Source organism: Budorcas taxicolor, chromosome 25 (genome assembly GCF_023091745.1).
Source record: "Budorcas taxicolor isolate Tak-1 chromosome 25, Takin1.1, whole genome shotgun sequence".
Lineage (NCBI taxonomy): Eukaryota > Metazoa > Chordata > Mammalia > Artiodactyla > Bovidae > Budorcas > Budorcas taxicolor.
Genome location: NC_068934.1, coordinates 34,751,686 through 34,767,921, shown reverse-complemented (window position 1 = coordinate 34,767,921; position 16,236 = coordinate 34,751,686).

Here is a 16,236-nt window from a genome sequence, read left to right as displayed (position 1 = left end):
TCTAAGACCCTCCAGGAGCCCAGGACCTCTGGGAGATTTTACCTTCCATTCCACTTAAATCCAAGCGGCTTTAACCCCGCCGGCAGCTCCAGAGTTACTGCGGAGGCTTAGGGAGAAGCTGTTATGAAAAGCCAAGGTTGTTGCTAAGCGAAGGGAGTTTGGTGGAGGCAACTGAGAGCGTCAAAGCAACACCTGGTTAAACTGAAATTGACAGGGGAGCTCCTCTCTGCTCTGAGCTGCTTTTGTGAGGGTTAGAGTTCCATCCGCCTAATGCTAAAAAGGCAGTAAGCACAGAGGAGCTTGGTTTCTCTAGAAATGTGTGTCCCCTACAGCATGGACACGGTGAGATATATGACAAACTAGGGGGTCATCCTTGGGAGTCAGGGTGTGGGAGGCCCCTAGCCCACGCTCACCATTCCAGGCTGTCCTGGGTTGAGCAGAGGTGGGCTGCACAGAGAGGGCAGACCCTGCACCATAACATCCTCCGCCAGCCTCATCCAGAGAAAGCAAAGTACAGGACAAATGGCCTCTACCTGGTCGGTGAGAGGGCAAGGCCCCAGGCATCTAGGGTGTAGGTGGTTTTGCATCTGGGGAGCCTGGACCAGTTGGTCAGCAGGCCTTGCTTTCCCCTAGGAGCCGCACTGCGGTCTCAGGAGATCTGGGAGTCTGCTCACGGTCCTGATCTCAGGGTAGTCTCCTCATGACAGCACTGATGCACAGCAGAGATTTACTTTAAAGATAACGTAGTTGAAAAGGACACATGTACCCCAATGCTCATTGCCCCACTACTTACAATAGTCAAGTCATGGAAGCAAACTAGACGTCCATCAATGGTCCATTGATGTCTATTAATGAATATAGATGTGGTGCATATACACAATGGAATACCACTCAGGCATAAAAATAACAAAATAATGTCATTTGCAGCAACATGGATGGGCCTAGAGATTATCATACTAGGTGAAGTAGGCCAGACAGAGAAAGACAAATAACATATGATATTGCTTACATGGGAAATCTAAAAATATGCAGATAAGCTTACTTACAAAGCAAAAACGGAGTCACAGACTTAGAGAAGAAACTTACAGTTGCAAGGGAGGAACAGCGAGGGGTGAGGGATAGGTGGGGAGTTTGGGATGGACATGTATGCAATACTATCTAGTAAAATAGATACCCAACAGGGACCTACTGAACAGCACAGGGAAGATGTATAGATGCATGTGTATGTAAAACGGAATCACTTAGCTGTGCACCGGAAATTCACACAACATTGTAACCAACTATACTCCCATCTTAAATAAAGGTGCAAAGGAATAAAAGATAGCAGAGTGTCAGGATAGCGCAAATGGTGTCGCACAGATTCTAATGAGGGCGGGTATTTAAAGGAGACTGGGGAGAGGGTGGTTGGAAGGGCCCGGGCATTCCATTGAGTCGGGGCAGGAAGACAGGATTTGGACAAGAATATAAGGCCTTCCAGCAGGGAACCCACACGTGGGAAACTCCAAGGTGAAAATGGACCGCACAGTTAGATCTTTCTGGAGTGAGAAGAGACAAGAGATGGCTGAGATTCAAGCATTGCTCAATTTTTTCCTTCCCCGAATGCACTTCCGCAAAGGCGACAGAGAGAGGACGAGGACGAGTGCACTCAGCTTACTGCTGTGAAACTTTGACTGCAAACGCAGCTGTGACCTCTGCCCTGGAGCTGGGCCAGCTGTCCTGTGGGTCACGGGCCAACTGGCTGCTGCTTAAAGGCTCACTACCCTGACTGCTGGAGAAGCTAGCTCCTGCTTTCCTCCTTTGGCAGAACTTGCCTCTCTTCTCCTGATTAGAGTAGTAAGTTCTAATGGGATGAAAATATAATGGAAACTAACAGAAAACAGGAAACAGAGTGTGCCATTCTAAGACACTGTGCTTTAATCAGATCCTGGTGCCCCAGGAAACGAACCCATTCTATCTGCTGCTGTTCACGGACACAGGAAAGCCTCCAGTCAGCAGGACCTGGTCTGGGCCACCCTGCTCTGCCAGGCCTTGGGTGCTTAGCTTGAGTATCTTCCTTCTGTCCCTCTGAACCAAGCTCCTTCCTTCTCTTCCATGCTCTGCACCCAGAAGGCTGGCCTTGACTGCTGGCCTCAGTGATGAGCCCTGCTGCCTAGCTCTACGCTAGAGGTGGCTCCTGGGGCCACCTGGAGGAATCCAGAAGGGCAAGGAGGGAGTGGTTGGGGTTTTCTTTCCTGGGCTGTGGTTGGCACAGACTAAGTGCCTCCATCAATTCAGGCCTCAGCTCCTACCTGACAGCCGTCTCCATGGTGACAGATCTACCCAAATTCTCATAAGCACTCCAGGCCCTTGACCTTTCAGGCCGAATGATTGCCAGAGCTTTCCACTGTCCCCGGGGCTGTGATGTCTCTCCATCCCCTGAGGCTTTTGCTTAATACCAAACATGTGACTCTATCTGAGTCCTTATTTAATCCCTCTTCAGCATCCCCCTTTCGGACTTGTTTCCTGCTTCTTCCCAAACTCCCGGATGACCCAGACACAGCCTGACTGTGGAGGGTCCCAGGAAGTTTCACGTAGCGGGGCTGGGGTGTCCAAGAGCAGCAGAAGCGTTCAGGGGCCATGCGGCATCCAGCACGGCAGAGCTTCCGCATTTCAGCAGCTTCAGGCATCACACAGGTGCGTGCTGGCTGCCATCAGCCCCGTCCTGAGCATTAACTGCTCCCGTCTCATTTTTCACATAAAGAAACCAAGACTCGGGAAGGTCAAATGAAATGGCCCATTATAATTTTCCTGTCTGCGAGGGTTTGGGGCTACAGCTCACGAATCCTTTCAGGATGGTGAATGCCACATCCTATATATAAAACCATGACATATAAAGGAAACATGTAAGAAATTCTTTCTAAAGGGTCAGAACCCTGAGTGCATTTATGCCTTTTACCTGTGATTTTTTTTTTTTTTTTTATCACCAACTCAACGAATTTAGTTTCTCTGCTCCCTGGGAAGAGACTGTATGATAACAGAGACCTTACCTAATTCTTTGTTTTGGTACAATGTCTAACATGTTTTGGGCATTTAATGAATGTCTATTAATAGCATCTATCCACAGGGGCTCAGTGCTCAATGTGATCGCTTGCTGCTTCATATGTGGACGTATAATACGAAATAAGAGGGTCACTTTCTTCCAGGTGACATCGTGGGTCAGCCTTCGAGTAGACTTTCAGAGGCTGTGTCACCCAGCTCTCCACCCCGGGCAGTGCTGGGCTCTCGCTGTGCATCATGATGGTGTTGCTCATGGACACCCCTGCATAGGTGCCTAGTGGGCCTTCCCAGGGGCTACCAGGCTGGCAGCATCTCCTCATGTCCAGTCTAACCCCTTACCCTCTCTGCGCACACAGTGGGCAGAGAGAACCAGTCACAGCCAGGCAGGAGGAAGTGGGTGGGAAATGGAAATATACTCAGTGGAGAATGACAGGCAAGGGCTGGGAGGCTGAGCGCTCACTCCTCTCGAGTTGAAAGCAGAAGGATGAGACCTTTTGAGGGCCTGTGTGCCTTCCTCCCCAACACAGGAGCAGACGCTGAGCCTCCGTTGTGTTTCAGGCGGTGTATTAGGTGCTAAGGATATAGAAATGAGTACAAACATAAAAAGACAACATAGAGATGAATTCCAATCATGAGGAGACTTCTGTTTAAAAAGGATGAAAACTAGGGACTTCCTTGGCAGCCCAGTGGTTAAGACTCCAGCCTTCCACTGCAGGGGGCCCGGGTTTGATCCCTGGTCAGGGAAATTCCCACATGACACATGGCATGGCTTAAAAAAAAAGAAGATGAAAACTAGAAAACAGTCCCATGATTAGTGGCTAATTCCTTCCCATATTCTGAGAGCACCTATTGTTTCAGGAGCCTGGGATATGAACAAGAGAGCTTTGGATGTTTGCTTTCTGTCAGTGAACTAGAGTTAACCACTAGCTCTAAAAAAAAAAAAAAAAAAAAAATCAGATGGTTATTTAAATACCCTAGTACCGACGGAATCAGGTTCTGATAAGATTAGATGAATCACTATAAAAAGAACACTTTGAAGAGTGCCTGTGTATAGAAGAAGCAATACAGAGGGTCACAAAGGAGAGGTTTAGAGTGAAATGAGAGAAATCTGGGGGCCTAACCTGCTCCTGGGGAGCAGAAAAGGCCTCCTGGAGGAAATGTCATGTAAGCTTGGGTCAGGGTTAGGCTGGGAGAGCGCCCCCAAGCAGAGAAATCGGCATCGAGCAGACACCGTGGAGCAAAGAGCTTGGGACAGGATGGTTGGGGCGCAGGTGAGAAGAAGGGGGTGATGAGGAAGGAAGCTGCATCCACCCTCAGGGAGCTGAGCAAGCACAGCCCTGCCAGCTGGGTGGGCAGTGGGCTAGAGTCCAGCCCCGACAGCAGGGTCCAGCCAGTCTCCCTGGAGCACTCCCTGCCCTCTGCCTTCTCTATGTTCAACTCACGGAGAACGAGGTCCCAGAGGCCCAGAGAATTGAAAGACCTCACAGTGGAGAATCCAGGACTGTCACTTCTGTGATGCTAGATGGGAGGAATTCATACTGTGGGGACTGGCATGACCTCTCAGGGACTCACCCAAGGACTTCTTGGGTGTCTAAGGGAGACCACCCCATATTTCTCAGGGTACATTTCTGAATTGACCCCAAGTAGCTGACGCTACCTCAACCAAGAAGGAAAAAATGAACATGTACATTTCATTTCAATGGTAGACCTCTTCCAAAAGCTTTTAGGATAACCCTGATCCAGGGAACTCATTTTAGGAAAGTGCACTAGGTAAGGACCTGCACCTCTAGCCCTGGTGGAGTAACAGATTCATTCTCCCACCTTAAGATCTGGGCCACAGACTGAATACAGGAGCCCAGATTTCACTCCCTGCAAGACAAAACCAAGGCAGCAGGGAGCAGCCGTCCTTAGAGAAAGGAAACAAAAGAATTCGGTCCACAATCACCCCAGACCACTGCTCAGAAAGAGTTCCCAGGCTTCAGTGCAGGGGGCAGAGACCAGCATGGGGCTGGCAGTCTCCTGACACAGCTGGAATTCATAGGCAGAGCATCGAGAAAAGAAAGCAGCCCAGGCCCCCTGAGGGGTCTTTAACTGAGCAGGTATGTGCCTGGCACACCCAGAGCCCGGAGAAATCTGGCATGGATTAGGCAGAGGAAATGACAACACGGCACCCAGGGATGGGGACCCTCCAGGCCTACCGGACAGCATAGAAAATCCTCCTAATACAGAGCTGCCTTGAAAAAAAATAAGTGTCTGCTGCTTAACACCCAAAGCATGTGCATCCTGCTTCTGGATCCACCAACGTGGGTGCTCCTGGTCCAGTTCAGAGGCAGGCAGCATCCACAGCAGTCCTGAACCCAGAAGGAGGCTGCCTTGGCCGTGTCCGCCGTTGGTGTCCAGATCTGCCCTGGACATGGGCGCCCCTCTGAACTCAGAGAGGACAGACACTGGGGGCCGTGCCTTTTCACCACGTTGTCCTGGAAGTCACACATCACATCTGCTCTCATCATTGCAAGGAAGTTGTCCCGTGGGCCACTCAACATCAGGGATGACTCTGCTTGAAAGGAAGTCTCTTCTCGTCATCAAGGAGTCTTGCCTCCTAGACGCAGAGGAAAGTCACAGGGTTGTGAGTGGTTTCAGTGACTGATTCCAGAGAGAGGGCTGAGGGGTGACTGGCGGGAATTGATATGCTTGTCATCTAAAGCTCAAATCCTGCTGTGTGTTTGTTAAGTCACTTCAGTCATGTCCTACTCTTTGTGACCTTATGGACTGTAGCCCACCAGGCTCCTCTGTCCAGGCAAGAATACTGAAGCAGTTTGCCATTTCCTCCTCCAGGGGATATTTCCTACCCAGAGACTGAACCTGTGGCTCCTGCAGCTCCTGCATTGACAGGCAGATTCTTAACCACTGAGCCACCTGGGAAGCTCCCAAAGCACCAAAATCAAAAGCTCAAATCAGGACCTCCCACAAAAAGCGTATCACCTTCCTGGCTGAGAGCCCAGCATCCCATGAAAAACTACCATCTTTGTCATCAGATGTAAATCGGGCTCCCGAATTCTGATGAGCTGCTAAGGAGGGTTGACATCTCAGGGGCAGATTTGCTCTTGAGCTGGTCACTATCACTCCATTACTGACCAGTCCTGGAGGAAGTAAGTGACAAATTCGTTTTAAGAAGAGTCCTCAGGATTAAAGATGCAGCGTCTTCCTCTTCCACCCCTGTTCAGGGATGACATGTTCATGTCTTCAGCACTGAAGAGACACAGTGTGGGGAAAATGAGTGTCTACCCCTTCCGGTCCCATTACTTCATGGGAAATAGATGGGGAAACAGTGGAAACAGTGTCAGCCTTTATTTTGGGGGCTCCAGAATCACTGCAGATGGTGACTGCAGCCATGAAATTAAAAGACGCTTACTCCTTGGAAGAAAAGTTATGACCAACCTAGATAGCATATTCAAAAGCAGAGACATTACTTTGCCGACTAAGGTCCGTCTAGTCAAGGCTATGGTTTTTCCTGTGGTCATGTATGGATGTGAGAGTTGGACTGTGAAGAAGGCTGAGTGCCGAAGAATTGATGCTTTTGAACTGTGGTGTTGGAGAAGACTCTTGAGAGTCCCTTGGACTGCAAGGAGATCCAACCAGTCCATTCTGAAGGAGATCAGCCCTGAGATTTCTTTGGGAGGAATGATGCTAAAGCTGAAACTCCAATACTTTGGCCACCTCATTCGAAGAGTTGACTCATTGGAAAAGACTCTGATGCTGGGAGCGATTGGGGGCAGGAGGAGAAGGGGATGACAGAGGATGAGATGGCTGGATGGCATCACGGACTGGATGGACGTGAGTCTGAGTGAACTCCAGGAGATGGTGATGGACAGGGAGGCCTGGCGTGCTGCGATTCATGGGGTCACAAAGAGTCGGACACGACTGAGCGACTGAACTGAACTGAACCTCTTCTCTGACCCTTCCCCTCCTTGCCTGCGTGCTTCTGTCTGGATGCAGCCTTTTGGGGGTGTCAGGGGTCAGAATGCCAGGGATCCTCCTGATAACACATAAACCATGTCAAGACAGCTTCCCTGCTGGGGTTGCCTCTCTAGGATTTTCCAGCCTATGGATCAAAATCATAGAAATGGTAAAACAAAGAGAATTTTCAGCCTCACAAACATTTTCTCCAAAAGTCTTTAATTCTACTCAAGTAGGTCAAAGTCTGGTTTCAGCCATTAAAAGACAAAAGGCTAAAATAATAGTCTTTTATGTCTAGAGAGAGTATGAGTATGAACCCTGATCCTGGCCCACCCCATGCAGGCTGCCCCACTCCCGGCCTCCAGTGTTTGTTTGCATAATAGAAAAACTGACCCTGAATATTCAGTGACAATCTAGATGGGAAAAGAATTTTAAAAAGAATAGATACGTATATATGTCTATCTGAATCACTTTGCTGTGTTTCTGAAACTAACACGACATTGTAAATCAACTCTACCCCAATATAAAATAAAAATTAAAAGAAAAAAAAAAACCCAAACAGGCCCCCAAAAGAACTTTGTGTCCTCAGTCCTGGGCAGCAGGCGGCACACAGGGCATGGGGCCCTGACCTGTGGGTGAAACATCGCATTCGTCTTGGAACAGGAAGATGCTGTGGGTTCTCCAGGGTTTGTCACTCCCCAGAGAGTCAACGTTTGAAACAGGACTTGGCTGTCTCACAGTGGGTGGCCGGAGGTGGTGCGGTGCCCAGCAGGCAGCCTTGGTGAGAGCCATGAGCAGAGAGAGAAAAGCGAGCCTCCCAGGAGAGCTGGGTGGTGGAGAGGGTGAGGGAGGTGGGAGTGAGGTCTGGCAGTCACTCAGGGGTGGACGGGCCAGCAGCGTTCCTGCAGCAGAGTTCACAGCACATGGGGGCCAAGCCTGCGTCAGCTGGGTTTTGCTGTTGGTGATCTCAGGCAGGACTTGGAGGAGTCTGGTACAGCGTCCATTGGCATCCCCACTGACTGCCGTTTTTAGACTAGAGTCAGAAATACACCTTCGCCACAACCACCACACTGCCCAGAGGCTGGACTGAGCGCAGGTCAGCAGCCAGGCCCTGCGGTCTCACACGACAGAAGACCTGTGGTTGGATCCACTTTGATGATGGGATCAGTGCCCTGAGGAGAGGTGTCCTGTTAGGAATGGGATACCTCAAATAGGGAACAGAACCTAAGTGATATTTTATGAACTCTCTAAAGCAGTAACATATTTGAAAATGTCTCGAGAGCATCCAGGGAGGAGAATCCTTGGAGGTGTGTGTAAGGCACTGTCTGTGCACACCTCCTTTCTAAAACCACAGACGACAGAGCTCCACCCAGAAGGGAGTCTTCTGGGGAAGATTATGCCTCGTGAGCCTGCATCACTGGGCACCTGGCACAAAATATGAAAGTCGCGGTGATTGTTTACAATATCATCCCTCTCGCACAGGGCCTCAGGAATTGAGTCTTTCCAGGAGGCTGGTGTTTGGGGAGGTTTCCATGGAGGCTGTGTCTGTGAGGTGGACTGAGGATTTAAGCAAATCTGCAGAATCAAAACACAATAAGGTGACTCTGGAGAATCAAAACACCAGTCAAAAATGGCCATCATCAAAAAATCCACAAACCATAAACACTGGAGAGGGTGTGAGGGAAGGGGAACCCTCCTACACTGTTGTAGTGAATGTAAACTGGTATAGCCACTAAGGAAATAGTATGGAGGATACTTTAAGAAACTATTGTAGAGTTTTTTAAAATAGAGCTTCTGTATGATCCAGCAAGCCCAGGTCTGGGCATATATCTGGAGAAACTTATAATTGAAAAACATACATGGACAACTATGTTCATAGCAGGGCTATTTATAATAGACTGGACATGGAAATAATCTAAATGTCCATTGACAGATGAATGAATAAAGATGTGGTACGTACTATGGAATATTACTCAGCCATAAAAAAGAATGAAACAATGCCATCTGCAGTAACATGGATGGACTTGGAGATTATCATAGTAAGTGAAGTAAGTCAGACAGAGACAAATACCAAACAATACCGCTTACATTCGGAGTCTAAAATAAGTGAACTTATCTACACCACAGAAACGGACCCACAGACATGAAGAATAGACGGTTGGTTGCCAAGGGGCAGAGATGGGTGGGGGAGGGATGGATTGAGAGTTTGGGGTTAGCAAATGCAAACTATTACGTGTATGGGATAGACAGACAAGACCCTACTTTATAGCACACGGAACGATATTCAATGTCCTGTGATAAACCATAATGCAAAGTAACCTAAAAAATTATACATATGTATAACTGAATCACTTTACAGTAAAGTAGAAATTAACACCGGGGAAGGCAGTGGCACTCCACTCCAGTACTCTTGCCTGGAAAATCCCATGGATAGAGGAGCCTGGTAGGCTGTAGTCCATGGGGTCACGAAGAGTCGGACATGACTGAGCGACTACACTCTTCACTTTTCTGCATTGGAGAGGGAAATGGCAACCCACTCCAGTGTTCTTGCCTGGAGAATCCCAGGGATGGCAGAGCCTGGTGGGCTGCCGTCTATGGGGTCGCACAGAGTCGGACATGACTGAAGCGACTTGGCAGCAGCAGCAGCAGAAATTAACACAGCATCATAAATCAATTATACTTCAACTTAAAAAACAGGAGTGTCTGCAGGAGCGTTCAGGATGAGGTACCTCACCAAGAAGTGGTTCAGACATGCTGAGAACCCATCACACCAATCACGCCGGGCCCACACTGATGGGGGCAGGTGACAGCAAGGCTGCCCTTTCCCCCGGGGACCCTGTGTGGCCTGGAGGAGACGTAAGAGAAAGGGGAGAGCACTCCACTAGGGGACGTGTCTGGAGTTTCTCTTCTGTGTTGCAGGCAAGTGGCTCCCAACAGTCTGTACTAATTAGCCCTGTCACAGTTGGTTTTGAGGCATGTCACAAGCAATTTGTGGATAATAATAAAGGAGCAAATTTTTCCAATGATTCCTTTCTTTATAAATTAGATTAATGTGTTAAGACTTCTTTGGTTGTAATAGAGAGAGAGCCAAATTGAATTAGTTTGGGCAAGAAGAACTTATTACAAGCTCTGTGTCACGCCAAGAGCAAGGCTGCAGCTGACTTTGACCAGGAACCCGTGTCCTCAGGGTGCTCCTCTCACCTTTCACACCTACTTTTCTCTGCACATTGGATTTATATTCCCAGCAGTACAAGCATCTCGACATGGCAAGAGGTGCAGTGTAAACAGTTCACAAGCCTCACTTTGCACATGTTACCAGTCCAGCATCCTAAACCTCTGTTCCAAATTTCAGTTGGAACATCTCTAAAGGTTGAAGCCAACTCACTGGAAAAGACCCTGATGCTGGGAAAGATTGAGGGCGGGAGGAGAAGAGGGGTGGGCAGAGGATGAGATGGTTAGATAGCATCACCAACTCAATGGACAGTGAATTTGAGCAAACTCTGGGGGACACTGGAGTTCAGGAGAGCCTGGTGTGCAGCAGTCCACGGGAGTCTCAACAAGTCGGACAGGACTGAGTGAGCAAGAACAAAGGGATGAAGAATTCCTGGGTGTGTCTTTGGTGATGCAGCCGCTGCCCAAACAAGGTGCGTCACGTTCCTGGTCACCTGACCCAATCCAGGTCCCCACCTCCCAGATAAACTCTGTCACCCCGACACAACCTCGAAATCCCTTGAACGATCATTACTCTGACCCCATTTTCCATGTCTCTCCAAAATCCTTTTCATTCTGGTCCAGAACTCACAGTCTGCTAGTAGAGATCACCCGAATCCTGAGTTCCTTCTCTAAAGGTGACTCTCATGAGCTCCTCTGGAAGATACTAGCTCTTGAGTTCATTTCTCAAGTGGAGGCTGAATCTTCTCATTCCCTGTCTTCCCCAAATCTCAAACTCTATACTCCTTGCTCTCTGTTGCTTCTACAAAACCACTTCTTCCTCAGATTCACCCTCTTCCTCCAAGACATCTACTTCTGCTCTATCGATTATGCCAAAGCCATTGACTGTGTGGATCACAAAAAACTGTGGAAAATTCCTCAAGAGATGGGAATACCAGATCACCTTATCTGCCTCCTGAGAAATCTGTATGCAGGTCAAAAAGCAACAGTTAGAACCAAGCATGAAACGACAGATTGGTTCCAAATTGGGAAAGGAGTACCTCAAGGCTGTATATTGTCACCCTGCTTATTTAACTTATATGCAGGTTATGTCATGTGAAATGCCAGGCTAGATGAAGTACAAGCTGGAATTAAGATTGCCAGGAAAAATATCAGTAACCTCAGATACACAGATGACACCACCCTTATGGCAGAAAGTGAAGAATTAAAAAATCTCCTGATGAAAGTGAAAGAAGAGAGTGAAAAAGCTGGCTTAAAACTCAGCATTCAAACAACTAATATCATGGCATACAGTCCCATCACATCATGGCAAATAGATGGGGAAACAATGGATACTGATAGACTTCCCTTTCTTGGGCTCCAAAATCACTGTAGATGGTGACTGCAACCATGAAATTAAAAGACTTGGAAGAAAAGTTATGACCAACCTAGACAGTATACTAAAAAACAGAGATATTACCTTGCCAACAAAGGTCTGTTTAGTCAAAGCTATGGTTTTGTCCAGTAGTCATGTGTGTATGTGAGAGTTGGACTATAAAGAAAGCTGAGTGCCAAAGAACTGATGCTTTTGAATTGTGATGTTGAAGTAGACTCTTGAGAGTCCCTTGGACTGCAATGAGATCCAACCAATCAATCCTAAAGGAAATCAGCCCTGAATATTCACTGGAAGGACTGAAGCTGAAGTCAAAACTCCAATACTTTGACCATCTGATGCAAATAACTGACTAATTTGAAAAAACCCTGATGCTGGGAAAGATTGAAGGTAGGAAGAGAAGGGGATGACAGAGGATGAGATGGTTGGATGGCCATTAGATGGTTGATGGACGTTAGTCTGAGCAAGCTCCAGGAGTTGATGATGGACAGGGAGGCCTGCCTGGCGTGCTGCTGTTCATGGGGTTGCAAAGAGTTGGACATGACTGAGCAACTGAACAGAACTGAACTGAATTGGGATTCAGGTGAATAAGTCATATCTACCCCCATCTGCTCTATTCACCTCATCACTGACCTCCCAATCATTTCCCCTTGTTCATTCAAATTTAAGCACTTGCTTTATTACCATCATCTTCTCTGCTCTGTCTTCCCTTTCTGTGAGGACAATTCATCCCAAATCTTGCTGTTATATTTGCATTATATTTGGGCCAGTGGGAACCCAAGGGGCTGCAGAGAACAAGGGAAGAAAAATGTAATTTTGAAAAGTGGAGCCTCAGCTTTGCCTTGAATTATGCATGATGGAGCTAGATGGTACTGGGAAGGGTGTATCGGGGTAAGAGCAGTGTGGAAGCAGAAACAGCCTCATTCGTGTCAAAGAGGAGACATGATTTCTACTGGGCAAGACAGAGGGGAGTGAGGAGGGCTGAGGAAGCAGACCAGGAGGAAGCTTTGGAGGGCTGTCTCTGCCGACTGGAAGGAGGTCCACCTTTCTCCTGTTTTCACAATGAAGGAGAGCTGAGTGGTTTGGCACCTGTGAATGTGCTGGTGACAGTATTTTGCACTTTGTTTCTGATAATACACTTCTTAGACTCTCTCTTTCAACTGAAGATTTCTGAGACGCAAACATTCTCTCCATCTTTCTATCTCCATTATCGAACACATAGTAGGGGCTCTGCGTTCGCTGAAAGAAACAGTAAACCTTGTGAGATCCCTGAGCATTTCCTGTTCATACAATTATTTACAGAGAAAAATAGAATGAGAAGTGCATTCCAAGTTTTGAACAGTAGCCTTAGAGACAAGCTTTTGGAAACCCAGCCAATCCATAGCCCACACTCCAAAGAGATGACATTTTTGTGACTTTGACAGTTTTTCAAACTTGCCCTGGAGAAGCGTGATTAGGCAAGTTGTGTCCAGGAGTCTGGGAACACAACTAATATTTTACATGGCTTTATTGCTTTACAATCTGCAAACTGGTTTTCAGGAACATTATTTTATTAAATCCTCTCCATCAGGCGTGAGAGAGTGAGAGGGAGGTCCTATCATCCTTGCAAGAAAGTAAGGCAGAGACTTGAAGCCACTTGGCCAAGGTCATACAACCAGTAAGTGATAGAGCCTGGACTTAAACTGGGATATTTGAACTTAACTGACTCTTGACTGAACTTGAACTGGTTCCAAGTAGAGGATCTTTCTGTTTCTTTGCACTGACCCTGGATCACAGTAAGAATGCCTGACATTGGAGAGACTCTGGGTTACCAGTGAGGTTGTCCTATGGCATCTCTTAAAAAAAAAAATCCCCAGGTAAAAGCCACTGTGCTAATAGGTGTGTGAATTGGCTACAAAACCTGGGAATACTTTCATCCTTTCACTGCTATGCCACTGGTCAGATCCTGGTATTATGTCCGGCCTGAATCTCAGTCTTTCAAGAGAGATGTACAGAAATGTAAAAGGGTTCAGTCCATTCTATCTGATATATGAAAGAATATTATGGGAGGATCATGGTCACCGTCGGCACACAGGGAGGGCATAGCCTCACAGGAAATTAGCAACTTGCTGCAACATAAATATAGGTTAGACCCAAGTGGGGGAAAAAAAATTCTGACTGTGAGGGCTATGAGATGCAGAGAATGTCTTCAAAGCAGGATATGAATTCTCTATCACTGCAGATTTTTAAGAATAGGAGAAATTCTTTTCAGAGTATGTTGGAAAGCTGGGAGCTGAGGAATATATATAATCAGCTCTGGTTTTCCTCCTGAGGGGGCGGGGGTGGCGGGATGTGGCAACAATATCCTTGGGGCTTACCTTGAACTTTTGCTTTTTATTCATCTCCCCTCCCATATTATGTTACTGTGTAGCTTGCCAACTACAAGTAGATGTGTTTTCCTCTGTTTATTGTATTAAACATGGGAAGCATGATCTAGGTATCCATTCCCAAGAAATATCTGCTGTCTGAAAAGTCCAGCCTGCTGGTGATAGCAGAGGTGAAAACAGAAAAGAGGAAGACATGAAACCATCTGTCTTTCTCCTATCTTGTCCTCAGCAACCCCATGTTAGAAGCATTGTGCGGCCCTCCTAAAAATAATCTTGGTGATTCTTTTCACTCTTTATCAATTGCCTTGTTCTGCATGCTTCCCTAGACCCAAAGTAATTATATGTGACTGTCTTTTTGTTTAAAATATGTACTTATATGTTTGGAGGCATGTATTTTTAGAGGCCTTTAATGATTTTCTTCTTACATCATTGCACACTATTTTTAGGGTGCGTGGGAGAGGCTTCAAAAATAACAGGATTCTGCCCCTCCCTGCATCCATCTCATCTTGAGATACATGAATCTGAGCAATCCTCCCCGTTGATTCTGGGCTTGGCAGATGCCAGCAGTCCGTCCTGTATCGCCAAGCCCCCGGCCAGCTCACCCCTGACCTCAGTCTCATAGGAGTCCACAGAGATTAACAAAGACTAAGCCTATAGCCAAAGAACATCAGTTGATCTACAGAACCCTTACTTATACAAGTGGTTGGTTGAAAACATTTTGCTTTTGGATGGCGTGTTACCCAACTCAAGATAACTAGAGTCCATAAACTTAGAAGTGGCAGGATTTGTTTCTAATCACTTCCATTTTAGGTTTGGCTTATGTCTGGGGGGAAAAACAAATACAAAAACTAAATACACATACAGAGGCTAATGCATCAAACCCCAATATTTTAACACTGTGTTTGTTTCAGGTCATTTATAACACAGAGAGGATTACAAACCCATTCTCCTTTTTACTTCCTTTTTGCAGTTATTTTCATCAATTTGGTATGAGTTTGTCCAAGCTTTTCCACTTGTACTCTACATGTGTGAGCATGTATTTTATCTAGATAAGAAAGTTTTCTTTAGTCAATGAGGCTAAACATATTTTAAATTATATATAGAATCCCTTCATGTATGTAAACCTGAATTAAGTTTTCCATCGCCTGCTTATAGATATTTGTTGTTGCTTCCCACATTAGAAACTGTATGTCTGTACTTATTTCCTTGTGCACATATGAGAGTATTAGCTAGAATCAGTTATTATTTAATAACTGTTTAATGTGCATCTTCTCATTTTACATAAAACTTCCAACTTTCTAAAATAGCAATGATAATTTAAATTTGTATTAGCAATGCATGAGCTTCAATTTCCTCACCTGAAACAAATACTCAAAATTTTTTTTCAGCCACGAGTGAGGTTAAGGAGTAAAGCAAATATTTTAAAACATCAGAAAAGTAAATAAAGGGAACTGTGTACAAAAGATTTAAGTATAATATGTGTTAATATATTTTAATAAGATAGATGAAAACAGTATCTTGTTTTATTTGCATTTTCTTGATTACTGATAAAATATAGCTTTTCTTTATGTTTCTTAGTCATGCAGACTCTTTTCCATGAATTTCCTGCTTGAATTGTTTGCACATTTTTCTATTGTGTTTGTCATTTTCTTACTGTTTTTTTTTTAAGTTCTTTAAATGGATGTTTACTTATTTTTTTAAATAAATGTTACGATTATTTCATCCAGTTGGTTTTTGTGTTTTACTTTGTCCTAGTATCTTAGCCATACAGAAAATTCCATTGTGGTGTAAATTAATGTAATCCATCTTTTCATTTATCATGTGGACTTTTTTGTTTCACCCTTTGTTTAAAAAATTACTTCCTCATTCAAGTTCATATATTTACATTTATGTTTTTTAAATAATTCTGTAGTTTGCGTTAAATCCATGTGGAACTGAGTTTTTGGGCAATGAGGAAGAGATCATACATTATTGATAGAAAAAGGAAATTTCCTTTAAGGAATTAAGCACTTAACGAATTATGCATTTTAACCCTTTCTGCTCTCCATGTTGATTTTAAAAAGTGTCTGAATTAAACTATCAGACTTTTTAAATGCTTGGCTCTGGTTCTGGGTTTTCTATTCCATTCTGATTTTTTCCCCCCTCTTTGGTCTATTCTTAAACCCACATTCATTTAATTATTGTAACTTTAAAATGAATGTTGACAAATGGTAATACATGTCTCGCCTCTTTGTTCTTACTTTATAGAACCATCTTGGTTACTCGTATTTATTCATTATTTTATTTTAGACAGGATGTTTTAAATTTCACAAAAAGTCCTTTGAGATTATGATT